Here is a 15,631-nt window from a genome sequence, read left to right on the forward strand (position 1 = left end):
AGCTAGGTGTCAATCATTTTTTTAACGCAACACGTGCTAAGAACGTAACTAATAGTTACCCAATAATGTATAAAAAATAACAGCCTATTGCGACCACGTGCATTAAAAAAACTAACCAACAAAATGTCTACCACGTCACGTCACTCATGCGCACCGGTCAACGACCTGCGACTGTCGCTTTCGGCGCTAACCATCGCCGCATCTAGGCAAGGCTGCATAACGGGCATTCCTGCATACTCATCAATGTATAAAAACACAAGACGAGCGTTGAGGCTAACCCGTTGTATTTCATCATTTAGCACAAGCTCATTATTTAGAAATTCGTTTCCCCGGGGTCTTTACTAATTTTAATAATGGAGACTATTCAGGAGTGCTGAAATATTTGTAATCAGGTAACTATGTATTAATGTAACTAACATTACAATAATTTAATAATATTCTTAAGAAATAACGAGTAATTTCTAAAAAAAAACTTAGCTAAACATGTGACAGCAAAAGACAGTTTCCAAAAAATAAAGTAAACAAATAATAGAGTTCTTATCAAAGCTATTTAGCTATGTATGTGTATCGGACATGCACCCTACCACACCTACAAATTAGTGACAGTGTAGACTGTACAGCAATAGCAGTATGTATTTATTAAAAGAGGCTCTAATACAGTATCCATTCGAGATCCAGTTCAGCGCTCTAGAACTACCAACCTCGCAAACACGTCAATGTACAACGGACTACTGTAAAACTTCCGACGTATGCTGAGTGCGCACACGCATGGTAACGGCGCTGGCATTGGCGGTGATAAGGAAGCGCATGCGGGTTTAGGCTTTGGCCTTAAACTACAAGTTCGTGATAAGGTGAAGGTTTGTTATGGTGGCACAAGGTGTTTTATTTTTAGCTACAGCAATAGGTGTACTGTACTAGTTAAAAATCTTTAATTAACTTTGTTCCCACATTAATTTAGATAGAAGGGAAGGTAGGTACTCTTTGTTACTACTACACAACACCAAAATTATATTATACTAGGATTGATTATAAATTACTAGCTTTCCGCCCACGGCTTCGCGGGCGTGGACTACATTATCTACATATTTTGCGGAACCCTATTTTTTTCCAAAATAAAATTTAGCCTATGTTACTCGTGAATAATGTAGCTTTCGAATGGTGAAAGAATTTTTAAAAACGGTCCAGTAGTTTTTGAGCCATTACAACCAAATAAACAAACAAACAAAGTTTTCCTCTTTATAATATTAGTGTAGAAATGTAGATGTAGATAAGTAGACTTTAAAATAAACCTCCATTATTTCCAAAATTAGATTGTACTGTGCTTTAATCAATGTTTAATACCTCGAACTACTCAACACTCATTCATCATCAGCATCAGATGAAGGAGATTGTTGGCGACGGTTCATCATTAATTTATTAGTGGTCGCGGTCCGCAGTGATGCCTCGGTTCGGTTCCCGGAAGAGGCATCAATTTCGGCCGCTTACCCGTACTTAAACACTCCTTAGCATTTCATAAGCGGTTTTCACTCGGGTCGCGTGCGCGCGCGTCGTTTTTGTGCGAGTTGCGCCCGCTTCCTGCGTTATGCAAGAGAAACCGCGGGTAATCGCTAGTCGGGCACGCGGCGCTCTCGCGAGTTTATGTAAGAATTAGAACTAGTGGAGTTTGGGTAGAATCGAGCGGCACGAAAGAATATAAGATAAACCTGATTTAGTATATGAATCGCTCTATTAATTTCAATTTCAGTACACAATCACAAGAAATTGTAACACAAAAATGTGCTACTACGATTCGTGTATTTAATTTTATGTAATTACATGTAAATTGGAATCGATACCACGTACTAACACAAGGTTTACCTTTTCGTTAGTGCGTTTCCGGTACTTGTATGTATGCAGGTAGGGAAAATATGCATTATATTTTACGACAAAATAAACAGATATAAAACAAGGTTTTCCTAGACAATTACATAGTAAAATATGTCAGATACTAAAAGCCATATCCTCGTGACTACATTTTTATACTCTTTTACTCTGTAATCAAAGAACTCAACTGTTTTCTAGTTTGTGCCGCTCGCGAGAAAGATAAAAACAAGAACAATCTTCAATTACAACCGCCATTTTCTTGTTCATTCAAACAATTGCGGGCCCTAGTTAAGCCCTAAGACGCTTCTCTTAAAATAGTTTTAATTTCGAGCCTGCCACATTCTTAATTGAAAAATTATATATCCAAGGCGCCTTTAATTAAAGTCTTCGAAGCCTGCACGACATATAAATATGTATGCTGAAGACATTTTTGATCTTACGCATGTAATTAAAATTACGCTCGTTAGAGACTGAAAGTAATTTCGGAAAGTTGGATTAGCATCGTAAATTGATACGGTTTATTGCGCGAGATGATTTTGCTGTTTTGGCAAAGAAATTGTTTTTTGGCTGTTACCAAATTGGAGTATGGTAAATTGTTCGCAACACAGTGTAAAAGATCGGTAAACTGGTGGAAAAAGAATACGATTTGGCTACAACTTCGGCCATCAGTCCGATAACATTCACGACTTTAATAGACGACTGACACCAGTTTTTTGACATGTGTGTCTTCCTATAAAAGAAACTGTTTTAAGACTTTTACTAGACTGTAATGTCATATTTTATAGTGCTACTCCGAGTATATGGTCGCTACATGTGATATGAATTCGTTAATACGCGATTCATATTTTTTAGGGACAGTACATTAGTAGAGCTACCTCCCCTAGCAGTTTGATTCACCCATTCTGGGACTCCCTGTATATCGAAGATTTAGTTTACTCAAGATCCTCTAAGAGCCGATATCATAAAGACTAATCGACGAATTGTTATTTCTCTAATTCTGACTACAAAGATATTTCTCTTCGCACCCAGCCATTCCACGAACACAGTATTTCCCCAAGTACCAACAAGACCGGTACCAATCAAACCCATCTTATTATAACACGAGCCTCAAACGACGCCTGCGCAAAGTTGGTACCATTAGACAAACAAACTGCGTCCCCTTCACTCCGCAGCTGTCCGACAGGGACGGGCGATCGAGTTAGCGAACTGGTTTCGCGTCACCTTGAACTCTGCGAGATGACCATGGTACTTGGACTAATGGTTTTTAAGTATTGAAAAGAGGTTGAGTATCATGATAGGGTACAACACAAAGTATGGCGATTATCTTAACAAACAACGTGACCCGGATTCGCCCTTTTTCTTTTGGGTGTCATGTAGGCTAATTTAACGTGACAGGTACCTTCCAAAATCAAAGCAAGAAATCATCTTTTTCTCAGACAGTTGAAATTTTTGAAACGTTAAGAAGAAGTCATCACAGATATTAGTAGTTTATCTGACATGCAGTATTAAACATAGAATACCTACCTACTTGAAAATGCGGCTTAGTTTAAGATAGCTTTTGGCAGAAGTCTAATAGAAAATGCAGACTCTAATTTTGTCGCCACATAATCTATTTGATGTGGATTAACTTGCCGTAACGGTCAGTGAAACAGTTCGTCTGTTTAGCGTAGATCTTATCTCGTAACTTTATGGCCGGATTCTGCTTAATCTTCCTAAAATGTGCTTATTAATAACTACTTTTTTAACTTCAGTTATTAACCCATTTGTTTACAACGTATTAATCAAGTTAATATCCCAGTTCGCTTTCACCTCGAACAGGTTGAAACTCGGAAATAAAACACAATAACATCTGCTTTCTCCGCGCGTTTAACCGCAGAACTCGGTCCAGTTAGATCCTAAGATTACTGTAAACTAGACTTTTTGTGCACCGTAAAACTGGCTAATAATCTCAAATCACGACTGCTCTAACGGCATTTTTTAAATAAATCTTCTGAACAGTTTGAGTTGTGCTTAGGCATTTGCTCCAACATGAGAATGGCTTGGAAAAGCCAAGGCATTGGAAGGAATGATTTCTCTAGATTAGAATTTTGGATGTCGAATATTTTGAAATAGGTACTATTTGTAACGTTTAGTTGAGACATCTTACGATCCAAAGGCTGGCCTATACCTTGGCCAAAGAATTAGCCTGGCCATCCAGCGTGGCAATGTGGCCAGCCTTCTGGGCACCTTCCCCCAAGACAGCGGATTAAAGATTTTTTTTATTTATAAGCCATGTATTTTATTTTATTTTTTAAATTAGGTTTAGTTTAGGTTAATTAAGTAGTTATCTTTAAACATTATTATTATTATATTATTTTAATTTGATCTAGATAATGATAAATCCATGACATAACCATGAACAGTGAACTTTCGAGTTTCAAAATTACATCTAAACCCGAACAGCCATTGCGATAATGCTACCAATTGGTATCGGACACTAAATAGATGTATTGTGTACATATTCAATTATGATACCTGAAATATTAACATTGTAAATGAATGAAATGTCCAGTCCATTTCACGCATTTACCATATCATTCCACTTCAATAACTAGTGAATACAAAAAGTAATTTATTTCTAAAAACTTTTTACGATCACAACATTTGCACCTTATCACTTCCCAATTAGAGTTCCAAATCATTTGCAGTGTTGCTTCTGATGATGTGCTCTAATGCTGTTGCATTTAGTACCGTGTGGAGTTGGAGTAAGGTTGAGAATGTGTTGTGTGGTGGTCAGACGTGGTGTGTAGGCGGAAATGACCTATTGTAGGGGCATGCACGTCTCAATAGACTTCCGCCGGTCAATGTCGACTGGTATACTCGTCACGTGCCGTGGCGTTGCTCGCCGACGAATGATCGGCGCAGGAGACGTATTATGAACCGATAGAATTTAAATACGCAAGAAAACACAAGTCTTACGTCTTTGTTACTCGTATTACTCGTATACGAGGTTCTTCATTCATTATTATAATTGGAATTTATTAAATATGCCTTCTGTGCCTGTAGACAAAGTAACTCGTGGCAGGTCAAATTTCATGATCGCCATGACTTTTTTCGTAGCGATCGCGAAATAATTTCTATCACGGTTGTTATTGTCTACAGCTCTGTAGACGTTTAACGCATTCGAATCTTCAGTTCGTGCAAGAAACAAATCGAGTGCGAAATCGATTATTTACTCCCGATAGTTTATTTTTTATAATGACTTGAGTTAGACTGAACTAAGATGATGAAATTTTGGTTAAAAAATAACTGCAAATCAATAAACTATTACCAAACAATAAACAATTACCTATTTGTTATACACTTTCAGTTATAATAGATCCGACCTCTTGTTATTGTATTATGTACCTTGCCCCAGTTAACAGAAATGTCTTCAATTAAGAACTATCTACTCGAAAAAAAATTCATTAAAGAACTGCAAACTTACTTACTAAAATTAACGACGTAGTAATTGAATAAAATCACAACTTAAATCGATTCCTAACTAATCAAAGCAATATCATAGCAAATAATTACTGACAGAGTGCATAAGTACCAAAAGCCAAAATATTGATCTAAACTGAATAAAATATTAATGATTTGATTTAGAGAAGAATCAAACATTCCAAACTGAACCACTCCCATGTCTGTCTGACTCAAGTGTGGCTATTGGATATTATTATAATTAACTTTTTAAAAAAATAAAACCGACTTCAAATGCGTGAACACAAAAAAAAACTAAAAATTAAAAATATTGCGTATAAAAAAGTTCATCCCCAATTTTCCACCCTTGGGGGTGAAATATTTTCTTCAAATTCGCATGAAACCACCCTTTTGATAATACCTATACAACAAAAAAATAATCGTTCAAATTGATTTATAATCGNAGTTATTAACCCATTTGTTTACAACGTATTAATCAAGTTAAAATCCCAGTTCGCTTTCACCTCGAACAGGTTAAACTCGGAAATAAAACACAATAACATCTGCTTTCTCCGCGCGTTTAACCGCAGAACTCGGTCCAGTTAGGTCCTAAGCTTACTGTAAACTAGACTTTTTGTGCACCGTAAAACTGGCTAATAATCTCAAATCACGACTGCTCTAACGGCATTTTTTAAATAAATCTTCTGAACAGTTTGAGTTCTGTTTTAACATGGGCTTTCACTTGATTCTGGCTCGGGAAAGCCTAAGCATTGGAAAAATAAGTCCCCTAAATTCTGAGAATTCAAATATTTTGAGATACCAATTACTTATTTATTCGTAATTCATCATCATCATCATCATTTCAGCCATAGGACGTCCACTGCTGAACATAGGCCTCCCCCAATGCTTTCCACGTTGATCGATTGGTAGCGGCCTGCGTCCAGCGCTTCCCTGCTACCTTTACGATGTCGTCGGTCCACCTTGTAGGTGGATTCGTAATTAGATCTAGCATTTTCATGATCTCATTTCAGATTGTTCAGTAAGCAGTACTTGGTCTGTGGACATCCAAATATCAAAGAAAGCCTTAACCTTCAATCGAGAAATAGATAAATAACATGTTTATATGTTGTTCTTGGGTTGACTATACAACTAACAATGTTGAATAGATGATAATAAGTAAATATGAACTTTTTTTAGACTTTTTGAGTCTCCGAATCACATCTAAATCCGAACAGCCGTTGCGTTAATGTTAACAAAAAAACCTAGACTAATCTAAGTATTTAATGATACCTGAAATATGTACATTGTAAATGAATGAAATGTCCAGTCCATTTCACGCATTTACCATATCATTCCACTTCAATAACTAGTGAATACAAAAAGTAATTTATTTCTAAAAACTTCTCATTCGATCACAACATTTGCACCTTATCACTTACCAATTAGAGTTCTAAATCATTTGCAGTGTTGCTTCTGATGATGTGCTCTAATGCTTTTCTATTTTGTACCATGTGTAGTTGGTGTAAGGTTGAGAATGTGTTGTGTGCTGGTCAGACGTGGTGTGTAGGCGGAAATGACCTATTGTAGGGGCATGCACGTCTCAATAGACTTCCGCCGGTCAATGTCGACTGACATACTCGTCACGTGCCGTGGCGTTGCTCGCCAACGAATGATCGGCGCAGGAGACGTATTTTGAATCAATAGAATTTCAATTCGCACGAAAACACAAGTCTTACACGAACTCGTAAACGAGGTTCTTTAAATATTAATTATTATTGTAATTGGAATTTATTAAAAATGCCTTCTGTGCCTGTAGACAAAGTAACATTCGTGGTAGATTGAATTTCATAATCGCTTCGTCTTTTTAGCGTAGCGATCGCGAAATTAATTCTATCACGGTTGTTATTGTCTACACTACAGCTCTGTAGACGTTTAACGCATTCGAATCTTCAGTTCGTGCACGAAACAAATCGAGTGCGAAATCGATTATTTACTCCCGATAGTTTATTTTTTATAATGACTTGAGTTAGACTGAACTAAGATGATGAAAGTTTGGTAAAAATAAAAAAAAACTGCAAAAGCAAATCAATAAACTATTACCAAACAATAAACAATTATTTGTTATACACTTTCAGTTATAATAGATCCGACCTCTTGTTATTGTATTACGTACCTTGCCCCAGTTAACAGAAAAAAAATAATTCATAAACGAACAGCAAACTTACTAAAATTAACGACGTAATTGAATAAAATGACAATTTAAATCGATACCAAACCAATCAAAGCAATATCATAGCAAATAATTACTGACAGAGTCAAAAAGTCAAAGTCAAAATTTCTTTATTTGTTTAGACTAATAAATAGTTCTTACAAATCGTCATTTTGCTCTTAAGGAGCCTCTACATGTCTCATAATCTTTTTACCCTACCAGCGCTTCGAGACCAACATTTGGCAAGTGCTGAGAAGAAGCGCCGCAACAAACTCAGTCACCACTGTCTGCCGGTTAATATAAATAGTAGTAGTAGGTACATTCGATTCAGGAGCAGTTCACTGAATTTACCATGCATTCTTGTATGGTGTATCTTATAAGAATGGGTATACAAGATTGCGTGGTATATTAAACAAGGTAGTGACGTGCTAATATCTAGACTTACATATTAAGATACTAGTAGAAATGACTCGCATACATAAATTTGAATAACTTGGATTGACCAGTCCCCGAAAGCAGCGTCTGTTCACAGACATGACGAGTGAACCAGCCATCGCTTCACTCGACCGTATTGGAGGGAATGTAACAGAGTGCATAAGTACCAAAATATTGGTCTAAACTGAACAAAATATTAATGATTTTGATTGACTTTGATTTAAAAGAGAAGAATCAAACATTTAAAACTGAACCACTCCCACGCCTGCCTGACTCAAGCACAAGTGTGGCTATTGAAAATTATTAAAATGAGCCCCTCACTCCAACTTTAGGAATCATGTAGTACTTGACATTTGCGTATTCCACAGATAACCAACCGTTCGGCTCGTAGCATAAACAATAACTTGTATTTTTGTTCGAAACTAGCGCTCGTTGATGTCTTTTGAACGTCGTCGAGTTCGCTCGAGCGTAAAATTAAGTAAATCGATTAAATTACGTTAAAAACATTAATCAAAACACCCGGTATGGACTAGCAGTCAGCCTTCGATACGACATTTACTAGGGTACCTATTTCCATGAGGCATAGATAAAAAATAAACCGGCTGTGTGAGCTACGCGCGTTTTTCTTCGAAAATGGACGTTCGAATTTCAAAACATTGCACACTGGCCAGTTTTAAACAAAAAAAAAATATTTTATTTTTTATAAGACTGCTTACACGTAACATTAAAGATGTTTACGAATCTAGTCCTAATTACTTCATAATTTAAATTCAAATTACATAACCTGTAATTTATGTAGTTTCCGTGACAGAACAATAAATAAATTGGGAAACTAATAAATAATTTGCGGTTAACAAAGTATAATAATATTGCCACGTTAATTTAGTTAAATTGAGGAAGAGCGCGTAATGACAAGTGGATTTTAACACAATTTAGTGACGTGCAGTGGTTTATAATAACGGCTGTGGTTATTTACGAGTAGATACTAAATATTAATTATACATAATTATTTCTCTTAAGAACCTAATAAAAAGAAAAGTTGCCGGGCTATTTTTAGTTGGGTTTTGCGTCTGTAATCTCTGAGTAAGAAAAATCTAGGTAGGTATTTAGTTAGACATTGCCTACGTGGCTAACCACGGAATAGCTTTTTACTGACCCAAATCGGTTATTAAAATCTGACTACCAGTGGTGGATTTACCAGCAGGCTGAGTAGGCTGAAGCCTAAGGCACATAATAAGCCTATGCGGCTTTTAAGGAATTTTTCAAACGTGTGTTAATAAATTAATACGCTGTGGTTTACCTATTAGTTTACGTAATCTCTTACTAACATTCAGTTTATCTCAATAAACCAGTCAAATTCAATCATCTTCAGTCAGTAAGCTAGCAGTGGCTAACATTTGTTTTTTAGTAAGCCAATTTTGAAAGTCAAAGTCAAAATTTCTTTATTTGTTTAGACTAATAAATAGTTCTTACAAATCGTCATTTTGCTCTTAAGGAGCCTCTACATGTCTCATAATCTTTTTACCCTACCAGCGCTTCGAGACCAACATTTGGCAAGTGCTGAGAAGAAGCGCCGCAACAAACTCAGTCACCACTGTCTGCCGGTTAATATAAATAAATAGAAATAGCAGTAGTAGGTACATTCGATTCAGGACCAGTTCACTGAATTTACCATGCATTCTTGTATAGTGTATCTTATAAGAATGGGTATACAAAATTGCGTGGTATATTAAACAAGGTAGTGACGTGAAGTACTGATTTTCGTTATTAATTTGCGTACCTACCTTATTGCTGTTATTATCTACCGCAGCTTAGGCTAAATAGTGATTTTCTTTAGTAATCTATTTAAATAAAAGCGAAAGGTCACCGACTCGCTCACTCATCACGAAATCTCAGACACTACAAGTGCTAGGAGTCTCAAATTTTGCATGGGGGTTCCTTTTAGAACGTAGGTGCTCACTAAGACGGGGTTTTGCAAAATTCAACACCTAAGGGGGTAAAACGGGATCCACACGTAGTACCTACGAGGTCGCGGGTCAAAGTCAAAGTCAAAATTTCTTTATTTGTATAGACTATTAATAGCTCTTACAAATCGTCAAATATTTTGCTCTTAAGGAGTCTCTACATGTCTGATAATCTTTTTACCCTACATGCAGCGCTTCGACACCAACATTTGGCAAGTGCTGAGAAGAAGCGCCGCAACAAACAGGGTGCCCGCTAGTAACGTAATAATATATCAGGTAGGAGGTAGGTAGTATGTAGTATATCTAATGCTAATTTGTACCACTCCTACAACAATTCGACAACTGGTTCGACTTCGATCTGACGCACCAACTTATTAGGGAATATCTAGATTTACACAAACTGGTTCTAGTTAAAGCGACATACCTACCTGTTATTTACTTGGTCAAGGTGATTTTCTCATTATCCACTGCAAAGTAACCACCTACGTGACAAAATATGAACTATTTTTATAGACCGAACGTGATTTTCCAGACACGTATTGGTATTGCAACACAATAACGAATAACTTGTGTTTATTATTGCATACAATTAAATAGGTAGGATATGTAGTTAATTTGTTATCTGACACGTAAGTAGGTACCTACCTACCTACTATAATCACTACTAGTTAGGCTACCTACCTACCTAGTTACCTACTTTGAAATAAAATCGTTTCCTAGAAAATCATTAAACTAACATAGGACTACCTACCTACTTATCTAAATCAGGATCTTGTCTACTATTTCTATATTATTACTTGTTTAGACTTTTTTGTTTCGTATTTCTTTATTATTTGCAATAAAATTAATTGTATCATTACGAATATCAATATTTTTTGCAGCCAAATCTACTGTCTTACTAATTGGGAAACAAACTGATTTATTTTTATAGCCATTCGTCAATTTAATAACATTAATCAACACTAGTTTCACAATAAATCTATTTTCGTTATTAGGAAATTTTACTTTATTTGTTGTATTCATCGTTACTTACTTTAAACTCGAAAAGCTTATCATTCTATCGATAAAATAAGAAAGAAGTCGTTAAAAAGGTATAGCTAATGCCCTCCATCCCTAATTTTAAGTGACCTATATGAAAACAAAATTTCACCATCAATCCCTAATTTTAAGTGACCTATATGAAAACAAAATTTCTGTTACATGTTACCATGGGGGGTCACTTAAAAATTAGGGATTGATGGTGAAAACGGGCATAAGGCGTTCAAATTTGCTTAACACCTCAGAAAATTACCAAATTGCTCCTACCTACCTACCTGCCTGCTTATCATTATTCATTATGTGGGTAGTCTTTGACAAACAACGATTGATTTACAGTTTCAAAAGGTAAACTAACACTTCACTCAGAAGTAGGTAGGTTTAACTAAGTTAACGCGCCGTCTCAATGCAGCCGCGAATCAAGTTACTGAGCAGGTAACGGTTCTTATTAGCTTCGTATTTCGGTCACAATACTTATTGACTTAACGAAACTTGCCAAGTTTGTCGACTACTTACTTGTTTCTTATATATTTTTAACAAATCATCATCAGTTGGGACAAAACAGAGTCTAACGAGCTTCAAATGTATTTACCTACGGCCTACCTACTTTTAGCAAAAGTGCGATTCCAATTGAAAGTGCATCAAAACGCAATTTTTACAATTGTCGCCCAAAAGTCGGCAGCAAAAAGGTCGCTTTCGAGCCGTTCCATTTTCAAAACTGAACTTTCTCAACTGACCTGATAGATGCCTCGTGTCGACTTGGGCCGCGGCAACCGTGGCCACCAGCAGAAGACAGAACGCCTCCCCGGCGCCCCGCATTTTCATACCACGATCCACCACATCAACAACACAACACAGAACAACAGGACAGCACAATATTCCTTGCGAGAGGGAATCGGAACGCGTTGAAAGTTGGGAAAGTTTGGTGACGTGTCTTGTCGCGATGACGCTCACGAGCGTGCGAACAAGTCGGGCGCGGGACGGCGACTGGCTGGCGCGCCGGCCGGCCGCGCGGGGTGCCCAGCGTAAGACGAATTTTTGCACCTTGTCCATGTGGGTAGTTTTGTATTGTAGGTGTAATCTGCATCCTGAATCCAGGGCCCCGATTACCAATCCGATTGACCAATCCGTATCGCAGAATCGAAGAAATCGAAGAAGTGCGTCTATAATGGAGACGTTATAGCGTAATCGGGGCACTGAATAAATCTGTCCTAACTTGGTTAGACTAAACTATGTTGTTTGTATTTATCTTGAATTTATATTATTATCACAATCAAAATTACTATGTGAAGTACGAGTATGTCACATTTTTGTTGTTCTATTTTTGAACTAACTAAAAGTTTAAAACACATTGATTTGACCTCTTTTCTGTCCTATTTCTCTAAATACTTGTATGTAATACTTGTGAAGTTGGTCTCGGGGTCGTGAAATAATGTTCAAGGCACAATTCATATAATAATAATGAATAATAGAAACACATGAATCGAAAACCACACAAAATAATTGCAAATAGCAGAATTATTAGCACACAATGATTTAAACTTGAATTATTTAAACTGAATTATGTTTTCATCCGAATGATTTATTTATTTGAAATGGGACCTTTGTTTTTTTCAAAGGCTCGCTCGACAAGGCCCGACTAGATGTTATTTAAAGATAACGTAGTGGAATGATGACGTATTTTTCAAACTATAAAACCAATAATAAGTTTCAGTTTAATTTTCCAGTAAAAATGAGATAACAATATCTTATAATCTAGTAATGAATGAGTTATCAATAAAGTTAGTTACAAATAAAGTGATTTGATTTGATTTGATTTGATTTGATTTATCTAAAGCTACGGTATAAAATTGTTACCCCATTCCAGGGGTAAATCACCCCGCGCTGACAGCCCCGCGCTCACACAGGTGGTCGCAGGTAGCGGGTAAACACAGCCTTACTCGCCTGTCATGATGACACCTTGCATGGAAATTATAAGTTTGCTATGATACACTGGATTATCTGGATGGCTTCTAGAAGTGCTACCTGCCCAACTACTTACCCGCGCGGTTTCATTGAACTGGGTCTGGGCTGAGCGGCGACTGTCCGCCATTGAAGGTTTCTTTTAAAGCTTTATATCTTGGTAATAAACACTAATATTAAGTTGAAAGTACCTTAGTATTTTGATACTTTGAAATGATCAAAATTAGTTACCTACCTCTTATGTAATTAATAATAGGTAGGACCTACCTAATTATTACCAAATATAAAAATATACTTTTGGATGAAGCTGCCATTAAGTAAGTAGCCCAAGAAATGGAATCTTAGCTCATTTAGTTTTTTTTATTTACTTAGCAATAATTATGTAGGTAGTAGCTATCTTCTTTAATGATTGCCACGAATTGCCAAAACTAGACATTACGAAGAATTACCTACCTACCCACTAAATAGCTATTTTAAGCGCTGTTTTCCTGCTCAATAATTTTTGATTGTCTAGCTTTTGCCAATTATGATTTGTAAGGTTCAGTGTGGTTCAGTCACCAAGCCCAAGCTAATTGGCATTTAAGAGGACTTACAGCACGCGTTAGAAAGTTGTGATACCTACCTACCTACTTAATTAGTCGTAATCGGACATCGAACTCGGGGCTTAGGATCATGACATTCATCGCGCCAATACACTTACACTTTCTTTACTACCTACCTACATAAGCATGTATGATTTTTATGAACTTTCAGTAAGTTTAAGTTACTAGGTAGACCTATAATTATTTTTTCACCAACTCGCAGTAGTGTACTATACCTATACCTACTTATAAACGCAACCTACGTCAGAGATGGTGCTACAACTTTTTGTTTCGCAATAAAACCGGATTATCCTAGTAGGTACCTACTTATTTAGGTATTTAATATTTTTAGAGCGACAGTGATGGAACAATGATCAGATTGTCTTTAGAGTGGAGGTCGGTTATAAACTTGTTTTTCTATCTTGAAACCCCAATCAAAAGTTATTTCAGAACCCAAATTATTTTGCTAGCTTTGACCCCTTGCTTGCTGCTTTAGTTACTTATTATTATTACAAATCCACATCACCATAAGGAACTCCAAAAACCAATTGATCGACCTTGGCCTATCGAAACGCGTCAGTATTTTCCTCGCGGACAGATATTGGCATCCACCTTCCCGGAGGTTGTTTGGAGTTTTCCTCAACAGCCGCCCCTGGCACTGGCTCGCACGGCGCACGAGGAAAACAACTGTTATTAGACGACACTCGCAAGATGCTGGCTATATTACCATTTATAACGAGTAGGCATCGAGTGTGAGCGTGGGCTGTCTGTGTGATATGATTAAGGAAAACATGAAGCTTTGTTATTCGTCCTTTTTTAAGTAAAATCATTATATCCTCTAACGTGGACGCCCAAATTCTTGATGTTCTATTAATAAAAACTCTGATTTTATAAATCACGGGGTGGTATTGTTTTTTCTCCAAGCTTCAGACCTAGGAAACAAAGCTAGTAATGAAGAATAGTCACTACTGCGCCTAGTATGTTTTACTAGAGAAACGTAAAAATGCGAGTTTGCCTTAAAAAAGTGAGCAGGTGCAGCTGCTATGAGCATACAGATTGTGGCACAAAATAATATTTCATTGTTTAGTTAACTAAGTAATTATAACAAATTAAATAGTGCTTAAGTAAGAAGCAAGAAGCAGAGCTCGCAACATGGACACCCTACTAATTTCTTTGTGATGTAATAAATAGCCAAATAAATTCCGATAAAGCTGTAATAAAAATAAAAATAAAAAACGACGGACAGCTACGGAACCCTATAATGCGCGTGGCACGACACGCACTTGGCCAATTTCTATTTTAAGTAAAATCATTGTATCCTCTCCTCTAACGTGGACGCTTAAATTCTTGATAGAATTATTAAAATTCTGATTTTAAGATTCATCGTGGTGGTTTTGTTTTTTCTAAGGTTCACCAGACTTAGGAAACGAAGCTAGTAATGAAGAATAGTCACTACTGCGCCTAGTATGTTGTATATACTAGAGTAACGTAAAAATGCAATTGCCTTAAAAAAGTGAGCAGGTGCAGCTGCTATGAGCATACAGATTGTGGCACAGCACAGAATATTATTTCATTGTTTAGTTAACTAATTATAAAAATGAAATAGTGCTTACATATGCGAATAAATTAAATAAAAACAAAGCTGAAACAGACAGTAACCAGAGCTCGCAGCGTGGACACCCTACTAACTTCTTTGTGATGTAATAAATAAGCAACATTAACTTATTTTTGAAACATGAGACAGCAAATTCGACACTTACAAAGATAATATTATTTGTTTGTCTGTTTGTTATGCTGACAATAAATACGATCTAGAAGCAGTAGAAGTAGGTACCTACCTAACTACGTTGCTAATTTCTCTTTCTACTTAGAGTACAAAAAAAGAATTGGGCATTGTTTTCGGTAGACCCACAGGTGTAGACTGTTTAGGGCACCAAGTGGTCTTAATCCAGCACTGGATAACTGATACACCTATCTACTATTAATTAAACTTTAATAGAGTGCATTTAGGTTTTCCCTATCACGTCACGACACGAGAGGAGATATCGCAAATGTGACTCCAATGCCCTCCAGCAGTAATAAGCTAAGCAAACAACTAAAATTGTCGTCGTCACGAATAGTCACGATGCCATTATTATGGA

The sequence above is a fragment of the Ostrinia furnacalis genome, unplaced genomic scaffold (assembly GCF_004193835.3).
Source record: "Ostrinia furnacalis isolate ACB-3 unplaced genomic scaffold, ASM419383v2 OfSCF1353, whole genome shotgun sequence".
In the NCBI taxonomy this organism is placed as follows: domain Eukaryota; kingdom Metazoa; phylum Arthropoda; class Insecta; order Lepidoptera; family Crambidae; genus Ostrinia; species Ostrinia furnacalis.